The sequence below is a fragment of the Amblyomma mixtum genome, chromosome 1 (genome assembly GCF_055824585.1).
Source record: "Amblyomma mixtum isolate Tamu chromosome 1, ASM5582458v1, whole genome shotgun sequence".
Taxonomy (NCBI): domain Eukaryota; kingdom Metazoa; phylum Arthropoda; class Arachnida; order Ixodida; family Ixodidae; genus Amblyomma; species Amblyomma mixtum.
This window is the reverse complement of record NC_143012.1, coordinates 1,881,103-1,894,613: the sequence shown is the minus strand read 5'-3', so window position 1 is coordinate 1,894,613 and position 13,511 is coordinate 1,881,103. Positions and strand designations below refer to the sequence as shown.

At 49.0% G+C, this 13,511-nt stretch overlaps 1 protein-coding gene across 7 annotated transcripts in view; it reads left to right on the top strand.

Annotated features, from left to right (window-relative positions):
• LOC149365224 (DNA helicase MCM8-like) overlaps positions 1-13,163 on the top strand; it is a 90,486-nt gene extending 77,323 nt beyond the window's left edge. For 4 of the 7 annotated variants that reach the window (XM_089541056.1, XM_089541049.1, XM_089541020.1 and 1 more), the window contains one exon: positions 4,127-4,254. The gene's annotated coding sequence lies outside the window, so the exon portion shown is untranslated. Of the gene's footprint in view, positions 1-4,126; positions 4,255-10,594; positions 10,704-13,024 lie in introns of those variants that run through there. The other 3 variants (XR_016282535.1, XR_016282536.1, XM_089541033.1) reach the window with 3 other exon arrangements.
• The last annotated feature ends 348 nt before the right edge of the window (positions 13,164-13,511 follow it).

Sequence of the window (13,511 nt, the reverse complement as noted above, 5' to 3'; positions counted from 1 at the left end):
CACAATGAACACACACTACAAACTTGAAAAGCTGAAAGAAAAAATAAAGAAAAAGGATAAAGGATTTACATGCGCAGTGAAAGTATGCAAAGAAAAAAAATTCGCTTGCGGCAGTGAGCACAGATGAAAGTCATTGAGCAATACATGGTAAAAATGACAAAGTATTCACATATTCTGAAGATGATGGGCGAGTTTCATGCGAAAGGACTTTGAATCGTTGCATAAAACTATGTCGTTAGGTAGGGCATTCCAGAGGGTGATTGCGTTGGGGAAAAACGAACTATTCATTGCTAATGCACGGGTCTTGACACCGGCTATGGGGTGGCTATGGCTAAGGGGATTTGAAGTTCTTATCGGGGGTTTTAGAAGTGGGTGTCTTGAAGCTTGATGGTGGAAGAAGTGGTGAAGCAGGCAAAGACGTGAGATTATACGGCGTGATTCAAGTGATGGGAGGGAAAGAGAGCGTTTGAGTGCAGTGACACTAATTTCTTTGCAATATTCGGAGCTGATAAACCTGGCCGCGCGATTTTGGATGGCTTCAATTTCGGCGGAAAGGTATACTTGAGATGGATGCCAGATAGATTCATTCATAGATTCATTAAAACAGCGCAGACAAGACAAGGACGGCGGAAAGAAACGTACAACACGAGCGGCCGTGACTTACAATGTATACGCTGACTTACAGTTGTGAGTCAGCGCTCGTGTTGTACCTTTCTTTCCGCCGTCCTTGTCTTGTCTGCGCTGTTTTAGAATGAGTACCTGCCAACTCGCCCAAACTTCTACTTTGGCCGTATAGATGATGCGAATTCAAGTTTGGGGCGGACGAATGTTTGATAAGCCAGTTTTTTTTTACATCTGGATATGCTGATTTCAGGTTTCGTCGGAGATAACCTAAGACACGTGAGGCATCGGAACGTATCGTTTGGACGTGAGTTACCAAACAGAGTGACGATGTCAGATGTAAACCAAGGTACTCGTAGGATGTCGTTGGAGCAATCGGAACCGTGTTAATGCTGTGGATTATAGTGCGCTTGCGAGAGAATGACAAGAGTTGGCATTTTTCAAGGTATAAAGGCATGAACCATCGGTCGCACCATGCAGCTATTGCATCAATGTCTTTTTGCAGGAGATGACTTTCGGTGGGATGACTGACGAATGGGGCTGTATATGACACAGTCGTCTGCAAATAGTCTTAGCTTGGTGTTTATGTTAATCGGAAGACCTTTGATGTAAATTAGGAATAGCAGTAGTGATAAGCCTGCGCCCTGGGGGACACCTGATGTAACATTAGTGAGGGGTGAGCGCTAAGCATAACTTGAGGTAAATTGCATGCGTCCATTAAGAAATGTTTCAATCCAGGTTATAAGGTCAGGTATGCCTAGGGAAGAGAGTTTTGTGAGCAGGTGCGAGTGCAGAACACTCGAAGGCCCTGGAAAAATCTAAAAAGATGGCGTCGATTTGAAGGTTGCCGCCAATTAAGCGAAGGATGTCATGTGGGAATTCAGCCAATTGCGTTTCACAGGAGTAGTGTTTGCGGAAACCGTGTTGGTGAGGATAAAAGAAGTTAACTTAATCCAGATGGTTGATTAGATTGGATGGAAGTAATTTAGAAGGAATGCTCTTTAAAGAAATAGGGCGATAGTTGAAAGGATTTGTGCGCTCACCTTTTTTAAAGATTGGTATGATTTCGGCTATCTTCCAGTCGTCGGGGATTTCTCCGGATTCTAATGATTGCGTAAATATTAGATGTAGTATCTGGCTTCAGATTAAACTAGTGTTTTTCAGCAGTTTACGGTTAATGTGGTCGCAGCCAGATGATGAAGTCTTTAGATGGAATTGATTAGATTTTCTATTCCTGTTGCGGTGAGTGGGAGTTGAGGCATGGGTATTGTTTAGGTGGTTGGGGAAATATTTGAACTGCCATCTGCTGAGGAGCAGACTGAACAGAAATATTTATTTAGAATTGTTGCGCACTCTTTAATGTCTATTGGATCACGATCAGCGTCTAAAAGTTCAATTCGATTGGATCGTAATTTAGGGGAAAGAATACGCAAAAATTTATTTGGGTTCGATTTGAGGATAGAATATAGGTCGGAAGGAAAAAAACTTGTGTTTCGCGGAGGCTAATTTTTCTTTATATTGTTTCGCACATTAGTGGTACCGTTCCCACGCTGCGGGCCGGTTGTGCAAGTTAGCAGCTCTTTAAAGTCGATTTTTCTTATTGGCAAGCATTTTCAGTTGTCTGTAAAGCCATCCGATGTTAGAATCGGATTTTACACAAAACAACGGAGGGCTCATTTTTCAACGAGAGGACAGTGGTCTTAAACCGTTCCCAGTTGGCATTAACCGCAAAACGTTAATAGATGGTTCTTAATGTCATTTTTCTGGAGGTTTTTTGAAACTTTGCAAGTAAACATGGGAATAACCTTTTCGTAACTTTGAGTACTCATGTAAACAACAAATATGGATTTTTCGTCAAAATGGTAAAGTAACCCTGCCAGCCCAAACAGTTCCACTCAACACTTCGCAAAGAAGGGGCAACAAGAGCACTGCACAGCTAATGCATGAAATTCGCTCACTCACTCTCCAACGCTTAGCATGACTAATGACATGCGAAGTTTCCTAGTGAAAATTTGGGGCTGTGCATTGTAGTTTGTGGCAGTCATCGTTTGAGATATTTGCGTGCACAGTTTCTTAAGCCGAAAAACATCATTACTGCAAGAACACTGGGAAAGATTCTTAGACGCAGTGCTTGAGAATATTTGTAACGCTGGCTATAATTCGAACATGATGATAGCGTTAGAATATGCAGTTTTTTATAATAGTTATACATTAGAATAACACAGGTAGGCCAGGTCAGGTCGGGTCAGGCAGACAGAGATAAGGTGATGCACTATTTTTTAGCCTATAATTCAGGAGGCCACTCAAAGCTCGTGAAGGATGGTATGTCTTGTATAAGTCCCTGTGACCGCCTGATCAGTGATAGCCTATCTGAGCAAATGGCTAAGCCTAAAAAGATTGGTTACCCGGATCAGCTTATAGCCAGAGCGTGTGACAAAGTAATAAAATTGTTGGAAAGGGTTCCCAGTGATAGGTTTCCACTGATCCAAATATGGTTGTACCGTATGCTCACAGGTTGTACCATGGGTTAAAGAAGATAAGGGGCAAATACGGCGTTAAGGTTGTGTTCTCTTCACCTAATGATAAGTTGAGTGGCATCTGTTCACAACAGCAGAGGAGGTCTGACATAAGCTTGCATGGTAAAATGGGTGGGTGTCAGGCCAAGCATCGCCCGAAGTTATTTCGTGCAATGTTAGAGTTGTGTGTGGGTTTTCGCGTTCTTGCGGCGATGTGTACATTGGTCAGACCGGACGATGCGTTAATAAGAGGCTTCAGGAGCACTGCAATTCTTGCGATAATAACTCGTCAAAATCGTCCATTCATCTTGCCCAGCACCGTCGTTCGTGTGGTTGCACCCCGGTTTTTTTCTAGTAGAGCCGTTCTGTTTAGGCACAAGGACCAAGTGGCTAGAGGAATTACGGAACCATTTTACATGCATAATTCTGGAGATACTTGGGTCAGTCGGCTATCAGTTGCGGTGTCACTATATGAATTAGATTTCATAAACAGTGTCTATCTCAGTTGATAGCGTGAATAAGATAGGATTATCTTTCTCTGGCCATAGATTTTTTATTTTTTTTTGCTGTTGGACTCATGCGTACATCGTTCGCGCCCTGCATGTGTGCCGGTTTCGTTTTTGCGAGATTCTCGGTGCATATACATTCTTCCCTTGTCTGCTGCGATGTTGTGAATCGTGCTTGTTCGACTGTCTTTTGCAGTGTCAAAGCGGAAGGGAAGGAAAAACGTAATCGGCGTTGGCCCTGAGTCAGATGAACCGATAAGCTTTGGGAATTGTCGGGGTACTTATTTATTCGTACATATTTTATATGGATGTATTCACTGTGACTGATGATTGAGTGATTGATGGGCCTCCGTAATCACCATCTCAGCCGCAGACGCTGCAGCGATTTTAAAAAATGGCCGCGCCCGAGTCGTGGAGAAACCATCCGATTTTGTTGTTATTCCTCTCATTTCGTTTTCTTCTTGGCTATGGCTCCTGATGCAGTGGCGATCATCGATCGGAGCCCCCTCTGTCCGATGGGGAAGAAGTCGAAGTCGGGAGGCGACCATGAAGAGCAGAGCGGAGGGGAGCGCCAGTTCGTACTCAACGGCGCTAACGAACATGCCCCCCAAGACGGGCGAGACAGCCGAAGCCGACATGTATGCCGCTGTCATGGCGCTCACCGCAGCCATCGAAGCCGGTGAGTGGGGGAACATATTCTCACCCACAGCAGGCGCCATTTTGTGATGCCTGAGTCGTGTTAGGTGAACACAATCTGAGGAGGACAACGTAGCGAGAACTACAGGGGTGGCGTTAAAAGACGCGAAGACAGGCCAGAGCACAAACGCGTGCTGAAATGCGAAGGCAAGATATCCGATGGCCCAATGTGGTAACGGAGGCATGAGGCGTCAGAGTCCGATGAGATTAGGAAGCAAGGCAGCTGGCGCGGGACATTGTCACGATGGTGGTTGGCGGGGACAGAACGCCGTGAGTGAACTTGGGCCACTGCCCAATATCTCGCTGCACTTTAAGAAGCGAAATATTAAATTTCAAGGGGCGCATGGCCAGGCCGTGAATGCTGTCCAGTGAACTGCAGGGCCTCAAGAAAGGGTGTGACCTGGGTGCGCGCACTCCTGCGTACCCGCATGCGAATCGAGCCTTACTACAGCTGTAAACTGTTCCAGAGGAAGACAGCAGAGCTGGCGGGCCGCCGGCAGCCTTCGTCTCGGTCGACGGTGCGCGACCCGCACACAGCGACACGTGGCTGCCGCCGCCGCATCCTTTCGCCCCCCAGACTCCTGAAGAGGGACGTCAGTTTAACGCCAGAGAACCTGCAGGCCGCGATGGTAAGCTGTTTCCTCGATGATGATTGCACCAAGAGGAGCTTGACAAGCGTCAGGCGGTGACGTCACGGAGATGCGGCATCGCTGATGTCAGCAGTGACTTTCGATGTGTAGGCAAAAGGCGGTACCGTGCGCCTTGGGTATGCCAAAATGAAAATTGTTTTTTTGAGGAAAGGAAACGTTGTAAATGTCTCGCATATATCGGTGGACACCCGTGCCGCGCCGCAAGCGAAGGGATAAAGGAGGGAGTGAAAGAACAGAAGTGGGGTTCTCTGGAATAATTTCAACCACTTGGGGATCTTTAATGTGCTCTGACATCGCACTGCTCACGGGCGCCTTTTGAAGCGGAAGCTTCGCCACGGGACCTCGGGCTTCAACCGCGCACTACGTGTTCATGCGTCACCACGCGCTGTCGGCCCGCAGCCTGGTCAGCGCGCCTCTCAATGTGCTGACGCATGAACACGCGATGCGCGGGCCGCGGGCAAACGGACCGTCGTGTGAATCGGCCTTTAAGAGCCGCTCAGCGGGACCACTAAGCCATCGCCGCCGCCATTTAACACGCCTCCTGTTAAAATTCAGGGGGGCGCATTGTTGACCTAAAGTGCGGTGAGGTGAAAGCCTTAAGCGCGCTGTTGCTGCTAGTGGAACTGATGTGTGGTTAAGATGTCAAGCTTCGCCTCTAAGAGTGGAACGCGACAGCGTCTTGTAACGCTGCCAGTGAGTTCACAGAACGCCATCGCCCGCTCGGCTCTACGCCTTGCTCGTCGGTAAACTGGTTTTTGAAGAAAGGAAGTCTGTCTGTCTGTCTGTCTGTCTGTCTGTCTGTCTGTCTGTCTGTCTGTCTGTCCGTCCGTCCGTCCGTCCGTCCGTCCGTCCGTCTGTCCGTCTGTCTGTCTGTCTGTCTGTCTGTCCGTCTGTCGGTCCGCCCGCCCGCCCGCCCGCCCGTCCGTCCGTCCGTCCGATTTAATCTATCCATCCTACCTACCCTACCCTGCCCTACCTACCTACCTAAACTGCCCTTTGAGCGCAACGCTTACTGAGGGAAGGAAGTGGCGCAGTAATTCTCTATCTCGGTGGACACCTGAACCGCACCATGCAGGAAGGGAGGAAGCGGGAGAGAAAGAGAAAGAGGGTCCGTAATGAAGAAAATAAAAATTGTTTTTGAGGAAAGGAATGTACGCAGTAACTGTCTCACACATCTCTGTAGACACCCGTCATCCGTTTGTAGAGGAAGGGAGGAAGTGGTAGTGAAAGAAGAACGAGAAAGAAGTGCCGTAATGAAGAACATGAAAATTTTATTTGAGGAAAGGAAATTACGCAGTAACACCCGTCAAAAGCGGGACAACTCTGCTGACAAGCTTCTGCTGACAACCTTCTGTTGCAACCGTGAGGCATTAAAGGCTTTTGCCTTAATAAAGCACTTAATTCGCTGCACACTCGGCAAAGTTCAAGAGAACCGAGAGATTCCATTTGCTTGCCTTATTCAAAGTAACTGTGTGACTTTAGCATCCAGTGGTATTCCGCGTTCTCCAGCATGAAGCAGCTCTGCGGATACAGGAAGCACCTCACAAGGTTCGTCATGTGAAAATGCTGCTTCGCGTCATGCATCCCGTCATCCTACTCCTTGCACTTAGCAATCGTGTATGCTGTATCTGGCCAGAAGTTGAGGCCAGGCGATTAGTTTTCCTGTATGCCTCGTGCTTTCTCGTTTTCGTTGAATAAGTCAGCGTAGTCGCCCGCCGCTGTCGCTACCAACCAGTGTTGTCGGTAACGCGACAAGTAGCGGCGTTACCGGTAACGCGTTACTTTTTTCGCTAACTTAGTAACGTACTCGTTACCATTTCGGAACTGTAACGGGTAACGTGCTTACGTTAACATTTTTCGGTAACGTGAGGTGTCAACGTTACCAGTTACTTTTTATTCCAATTGTCCCCCTCCGCCTCTTTTTCAAAAAAAAAATGCCGAAAATGATGTTGCAAATAAACAAAATCTACCAGTGTTCTCGACGACCCTTGTTGCGGCTCGCATGCATGCCAAAAAACACCTGCCCTTGATGACGCACTCAACTAAAAAAAAAGCACCAACACGCAGTCACACACTTGTCTTCACCCCCGAACCACTCACACCGAGCCACCAATAGGCCATTTGCAGAAATCTGTAAGTCAGTTTCTGCGTAAGCTTGTTTTCCAACGAAAAGGTCTCGCTCTCAGGCGACACTCTCGCATTCTTGGTGAAAGCAGTTCCCTCTTCTGAGTAAACACAGGAATGTCGCCAGTTTACTTCACGATGTCCCCAAGAGAGCCGTCGAAAGAGTACAGTCGGGGACAAAAGTCTCCGGACCACGTGTTCCTCAAACGAAGCTTATAGCTCTACTATCAGACAGCGGCTGGAGACCGCACTTGTGGAGATGAAAAACAAAAATTTAACTTTTACCTCCACAAGTGTGGTCTCTAGCCGCCGACTAATAGCAGAGCTATCGGCTTCGTTAGAGGAACACGTGGTCCGGAGACTTTTGTCCCTGACAGTACAATGGTAGAGCACAGAAAAGGGGATTGCAGTCAACCGGCTGTTTCTATCTGCAACCTGCTATTCAACATTGTCATGATGCGCCTACCCGCCCTACTGGGTGCGGTCGAAGGGGTCCAGCACGCGCTGTACGCCGACGACATCACCATCTGGGCTACGCAAGGGCGCCTGGGGGATATGGAGACCAGCCTGCAAACGGCCGCCAGCATAGTGGACCGCTATGCTCGAGACTGTGGTCTGCAATGCTCCCCGCAGAAATCGGAATTCGTGCATTTGCGTCCCTCGCGCACATGCTCGACCCAAATCAATCTCTCGTTGCAAAGCGGTCCCATTCGCGAATCCAAGGAAATCAGAGTCCTCGGACTTTTCATACACAACCAGCGACGCTGCGACACAACACTCGCCAAGCTCCGGCAGGTGGGGGACCAGGTGGGCCGCATGGTCCGCCGGGTTTCCAACAAGCGCGGTGGGTTACGATGCAAAGACGCCTTGCGGCTGGCGAACGCATTCGTGACCAGTCGAATCTTGCATTCGACTCCCTATCTCCACCTGCGGAAACAGGAGGGGGATGCCCTCGCGGTCATCCTCCGCAAAATCATGAAACGAGCGCTGGACCTCCCGGTCTCTACCTCTACCAGCCGCCTTTTGGCACTGGGGATGGTTAACACTTTTAGGGAGCTTCGGGAGGCCCACCTCAACAACCAATACACTCGTCTCACAAAGACAGGGTCGGGTCGCCGCCTTTTAGCCCGACTTCACATCCAGCACACTCAATTCACAGAGGAGAGATGCCGCCTTCCCGTACACTGGAGACGCGCCCTCCACGTGCGGCCTCTCCCCACCAATATGTCCAAAGAGGATCATAATGGCAGGCGCCTGGCGCGGGCGGAAGCCTTGGACCGCCATTTTCGGAGCAAACCAGGAGTCTTCTACGTGGACGCGTCCGGCCCGGACCCCAGGGGATGGTACACGGCCGCGGTTGTCCACGAGGGTAAAACAGTAGACGCCCTTACTTTCAAGGCCCAGTCAGCAATTCACGCAGAAGAGGTTGCCATCGCTTTGGCAGCCTCGCACACCTCCTCCAAATACATAATCACCGACTCGCGAGGGGCTTGCCGTAACGTCACGCAAGGGTGGGTTACTCCCGTAGCTTATCGCATTTACCAAAATTGTAGCCGAGACTCGGATCCCGCGCACCGATCTCTCGTTTGGGCTCCAGGTCACCAAGGCGTCCACGGAAATGAGGCAGCCGACGCCGCCGCCCGCGCGCTCTCTCTCCGGGCATTTCCCACGGGACCCGACGCCGACCAGGACACTGATTTCAATCCGATTTATACTTTTAAAGAAATATGCGAGTATTACAAATCCACGCACCAAACTCTTCCCACCCCATGCAAAGGGCTGGGGAAGGTCAACGAGCGGGTACTCCTGCGCCTGCTCACCAACACAATGTTGTGCCCGGCAACTCTGCAACATTTCGATCCTCAATTCGACGGGCGGTGCTCACACTGTGGGGAGGTGTCTGACACTTAACACATGGTGTGGGCCTGCCAGCAGAACCCATCCCTACCCACTATCCCAAACCCCACCCGAGAGGACTGGGAGGCGACCCTGTCCGGTTGCTGCACCCTCGAGGCCCAAAGGGCCTTAACGCAGCGCGCCCGGGCTGCGGCAAACGCTAATGGGGTACCTGTCTAGGCATCCCACCTAGTGGTTGTAAGGGCGTGACCCTTCAAATCACGACCCCCAACACCTCTCCCTATGATTTAATAAATGTTTTCACCACCCACCACCCCCGGCTACGTCTCTGGTTGTTGAGTTCCTAAGCGAGCGAAGCAGACCTTGACGTAAACACTCGCATTTTTGCGATAATTATGCAGGTTCAAGTAAAAAAAAATTGTTTATGTGGTCAAATATATTTTTTCCGGAACTATGACATTTAAGCATTTCTTTATTGCTACACAATTTCCGCGTAATTTCGTAAGCAGAAGCACACCAGAATTACTGTAAATTTGTTGAGTTCAGCTATGTTTTCTTTGTGAAGTTAGAATTCTATGAATTATGAGCTTTATAAAATTGTTATCTTGAGTTCTTACAGCGAAGACGCACTGATTAAAATTTAGGGCCATGGAGTAACGGCAAAGTAACGTGCGATACTTTTTTCGGTAACGGTAACGCATTACCTTTTTTTTTGTAGGTAACGTAGGGCGGTAACGCGTTCCTTTTTTTTTAGTGTAATGAGTAACGTATTTAGTTACTTTTTTTCGGTAACGCCTACAACAGTGCTGCCAACTATAGGAGCGGAGAAGGAAGTCGATGCAGCGCGCCACTATGCAGGCAAATTTCATCTGGCGAACAGGCTGAAAAAAATATGTGCGACTGTCCGGGCATCAACAAAAATGTTTCTGTCCAGAAGAGACGCGTACGCTTTGAAATATTCGCGTGCGCGAGTTCGGTTTGAAGGCAGCATCGCTTGGCGCAGTGTAGGAACGCTGCGGTTTTGCCAACACCCACGTCGCTGGCGACCACAGCGCCAGCTTTATTAAGGCGAAAGCCTTTAATGCCTCATACTGTCGTTAGCAGACGCGTCGGCAGGAATGTCGACAGACGCGTCGGCAGATTAGTCCGCCTTTCGGCGTCACTGCTTAAAAGGCTCAAGGTTCCAGCATGAATAAAGGCGCATCTAGTGAATGCATGGGCTTCATAATTAAAATAAAAGGAGTAAAGTCAAGAAAAGGAAAATGAAAAAATAAGAAAATAAACAAAAATAAAAACAAGTAAAGTAAGATGTGAAAATAAAAATAAAGAACAATAAAATCAAGAAAAAGAGCAAAAAATAAAAAAAAAATATGAAAAATAAAAAGTAAATAAAAAAAAACAGCGGCCAGGAAACGCTTTCGCCTTGCAGCACTTTAGAGAGCCAAAGTGCCCCCTGAATTTTTTACAAACATGGAGCTACCTCTCCCTATGCATGAAAATATGGCACTGGGATTAACGTAAACGCCAGAGGTTAGTTAGCTGTCATCCTCTGTTTGCCTTCCGCTGCTAGGATCAGTAGGTTCGGTGGGGCATTCCGCTCAGAGCAGTCGACTGCTTTTTGCAGGCCAATGGGATGCCTGGGATCTTCCGACGGGCACAGAAGGACACTTGGCGGCCGACGGAAGAGAGTCTAGCACGCGGTCGTCCGACGGCAGAGGGGGCGACGCGCTGAGGTAACGCGTTGCGTCCTCCTCTGTCAACGCTGTCTTTTACGCGGGAGTCCAGGCACAGGTGCGCCTTCACTTAATGGGCGCCATTGTAGAGGACACGGGTGGGGCGCGTAATGCACAAAAATCGCTGCTACGCTAGTCCGAACCAAAGTTTCGCTACGTGCGATCTTCCATGAATCCGTCTTCCTACCGTATCGATGGAATTAGTTTTAGTTTTAAAAAACACTAAGCATGCTTGAAGTCTTATTCTTTCCCTCAAATTATAAGACTGCAAACATGCTTAGCGTTTTTTTAAACTTTGGAATTAATTCCATTGGTAACGCCGAAAGATGAATTTTAGGAAGTCGATAATATTAACAATACCATGTGAGTTGAAGGTGATGCCATCCATCGATGGATGCGGCAGTGGATGAGATCAGCAACATCATGACTTGTTTCGCTAGTCAAAACTGAACGGAATGCGTTGTTCAAGACATGGGGTACGCTGGATACGCCTACTGGTGAGCCTGTGCTGTCACAGAGTGAAACAGTATTATTTACATCAGGGCCGATTACAGTCTTATTCTTTCCCTCAAATTCCCGCAAGGGCACCTTGAGTCTCAAGGTGATGGTGCTTGGCGTCACCATGGACCATTAGCCCCCATATACCGTAGCTGTTATCTGCACCATGACGATAGCTTGCAAGGTGAATGGTACAAACCATGAACGGTGGCGGTCGGGAACGTGGTCAAACCTCGGCCGGCCGTCGAGCTCCCCGTCTATATACCAGGTGGGAGGCTCCGGGACATTTTTATGTCTATAAGGGTGAAACACAAGCGACAGAATAACAACCCTTAATCCATGCATGCTACATGGATTCTCACCCCCCCCCCCCCCCCCCCTTCTTGACAGAAAAAAAAAAAAAGGGACGATCGGAAATGGTACCGCACCGAAGGAATAAAAGTTTCAACTGCGAAATCTCCTGAAAATTTCTCCCAGTTCCTGATATTGCACGCTGTCGGGCAAAATGTTCCAGTGGCCGCGCAATCATTATTTGTGATACAAAAGTGGCTAGAGACTAACATAGGCGAGGGATATGAAGCAAAAGAACTCTCCTCCGCAGGTCAACTTGTACAGGTGAAGTCCAAGAAGCAGAGTTGTGTATTACTCACACCGCATAAACGTGCTGACCTTGGCATTGCAGTAACGCCTCACAGAAGCCTGAACAGCAGTCACGGAGTAATTTCTGAGCGGCTGCTAATGGCGGAGGATAACAACGAGCTCCTAAGGAATTTGCGCGACCAAGGCGTAATATCCCTTCGCCGCTTCAATATAAGGCGTAGCGGAGAAGAAATAGTAACACATGGGACAGGCCTTTGCCCTGCATTGGGTGTAATCTGGCTGGTGACGACGACGACGACGATGATGATGATGATGATGATGACATCGTTCTAACATTCGGCAGCACTTCCTTCCCCTGGGTTGCATTCATCAGGTGCCCAGTGCTCCCATACCTCCCTAACCCTATCGTCATCATCATCATCAGCCTGACTATGCCCACCGCAGGGCAAACGTCTCTCCAAAGTCTCTCCAATTAACCCTGTCCTTTGTCAGTTGCCGCCACCGTATCCACGCAGACTTCTTAATCTCATCCGCCCACCTAACTTTCTGCCGCCCCCTGCTACGCTTGCCTTCTCTTTGAATCCACTCCGCTACTAAGGACCAGCGGTTATCTTGCCTTCGCGTCACATACCCTGCCCAAGCCCACTTCTTTCTCTTGATTTCGAGTAGGATGTCATTAACCCGTGTTTGTTCCCTCACCCACTTCGCCCGATTCCGATCTCTTAACTTTACACCTATCATTTTTCTTTCCATAGCTCGCTGCGTTGTCCTTAACTTAGGCTGAACCCTCCTTGTTATAACAGCCTCCACGTTTCTGCCCCATAGGTGAGTACTGGTAAGATGCAGCTGTTGTAATTTTTCTCTTGAGGGATATTGGTAAACTGCAATTCATGATCTGAGAGAAGCTGCCATATGCGCTGCACCCCATACTTATCCTTCTAGTTATTTCCCCCTCATGATCGGGATCAACGGTCATTACCTGTCCTAAGTGGACATTATTTTACTACTTCCAGCACTTCACTACTAATTGCGAACTGCTGTTCCCTTGCTAGGCTGTTGATCGTTACTTTAGCTTTCTGAATGTTAATTTTGGGCCCCACCGATCTGCTGTGCCTGTCTAACTCATTGACCATGCTTTTCAGTTCATCTCCTGAGTGACTTAGCACGGCAGTGTCATTAGCGAATCGCAGATTACTTAGGTGTTCTCCATTAACTCTTCGCAGTGACGAATCTTCAAGGCGTGGACTCCGGAGCAGAGACGGAGTTGGAACATGCCAGGAACCGGGCCTTGCGCCGCGGTTCTCGCTGGCCACTCCCGACGACGGCTTCAGGAGCGGATGCAGGGATGACGGTGTCGTGCCCAGAGAAGAGACGGACACCAGACCGAGGTCGCCCGTGGCGGGTCCCCGGCAGTCTCTGCCCGGCGGAGACAGGAACGAAGAAGAGGCCGCTAAATCGTCGGCCGACGCCATGTCTCCTCGGACCCGGCGGTGGTAAGGTGCCCATCACGTTAAATCGCCCAGTGGAGCGCGCTTACAACGGTCGCAGTTATAACGAAGCCGGCGCTGCCGTCAAAATATGCGTTGATACAGCGAACACCTGTGGCTGCAGAACGAGGCGTTGTAAACTCGGCAGTCGAAAACCACCGCTTCTTGTAGGAGCGGAGAGTGGCATCACGTCTGCCCATTCCTACGGAAATAACGCGCAGAC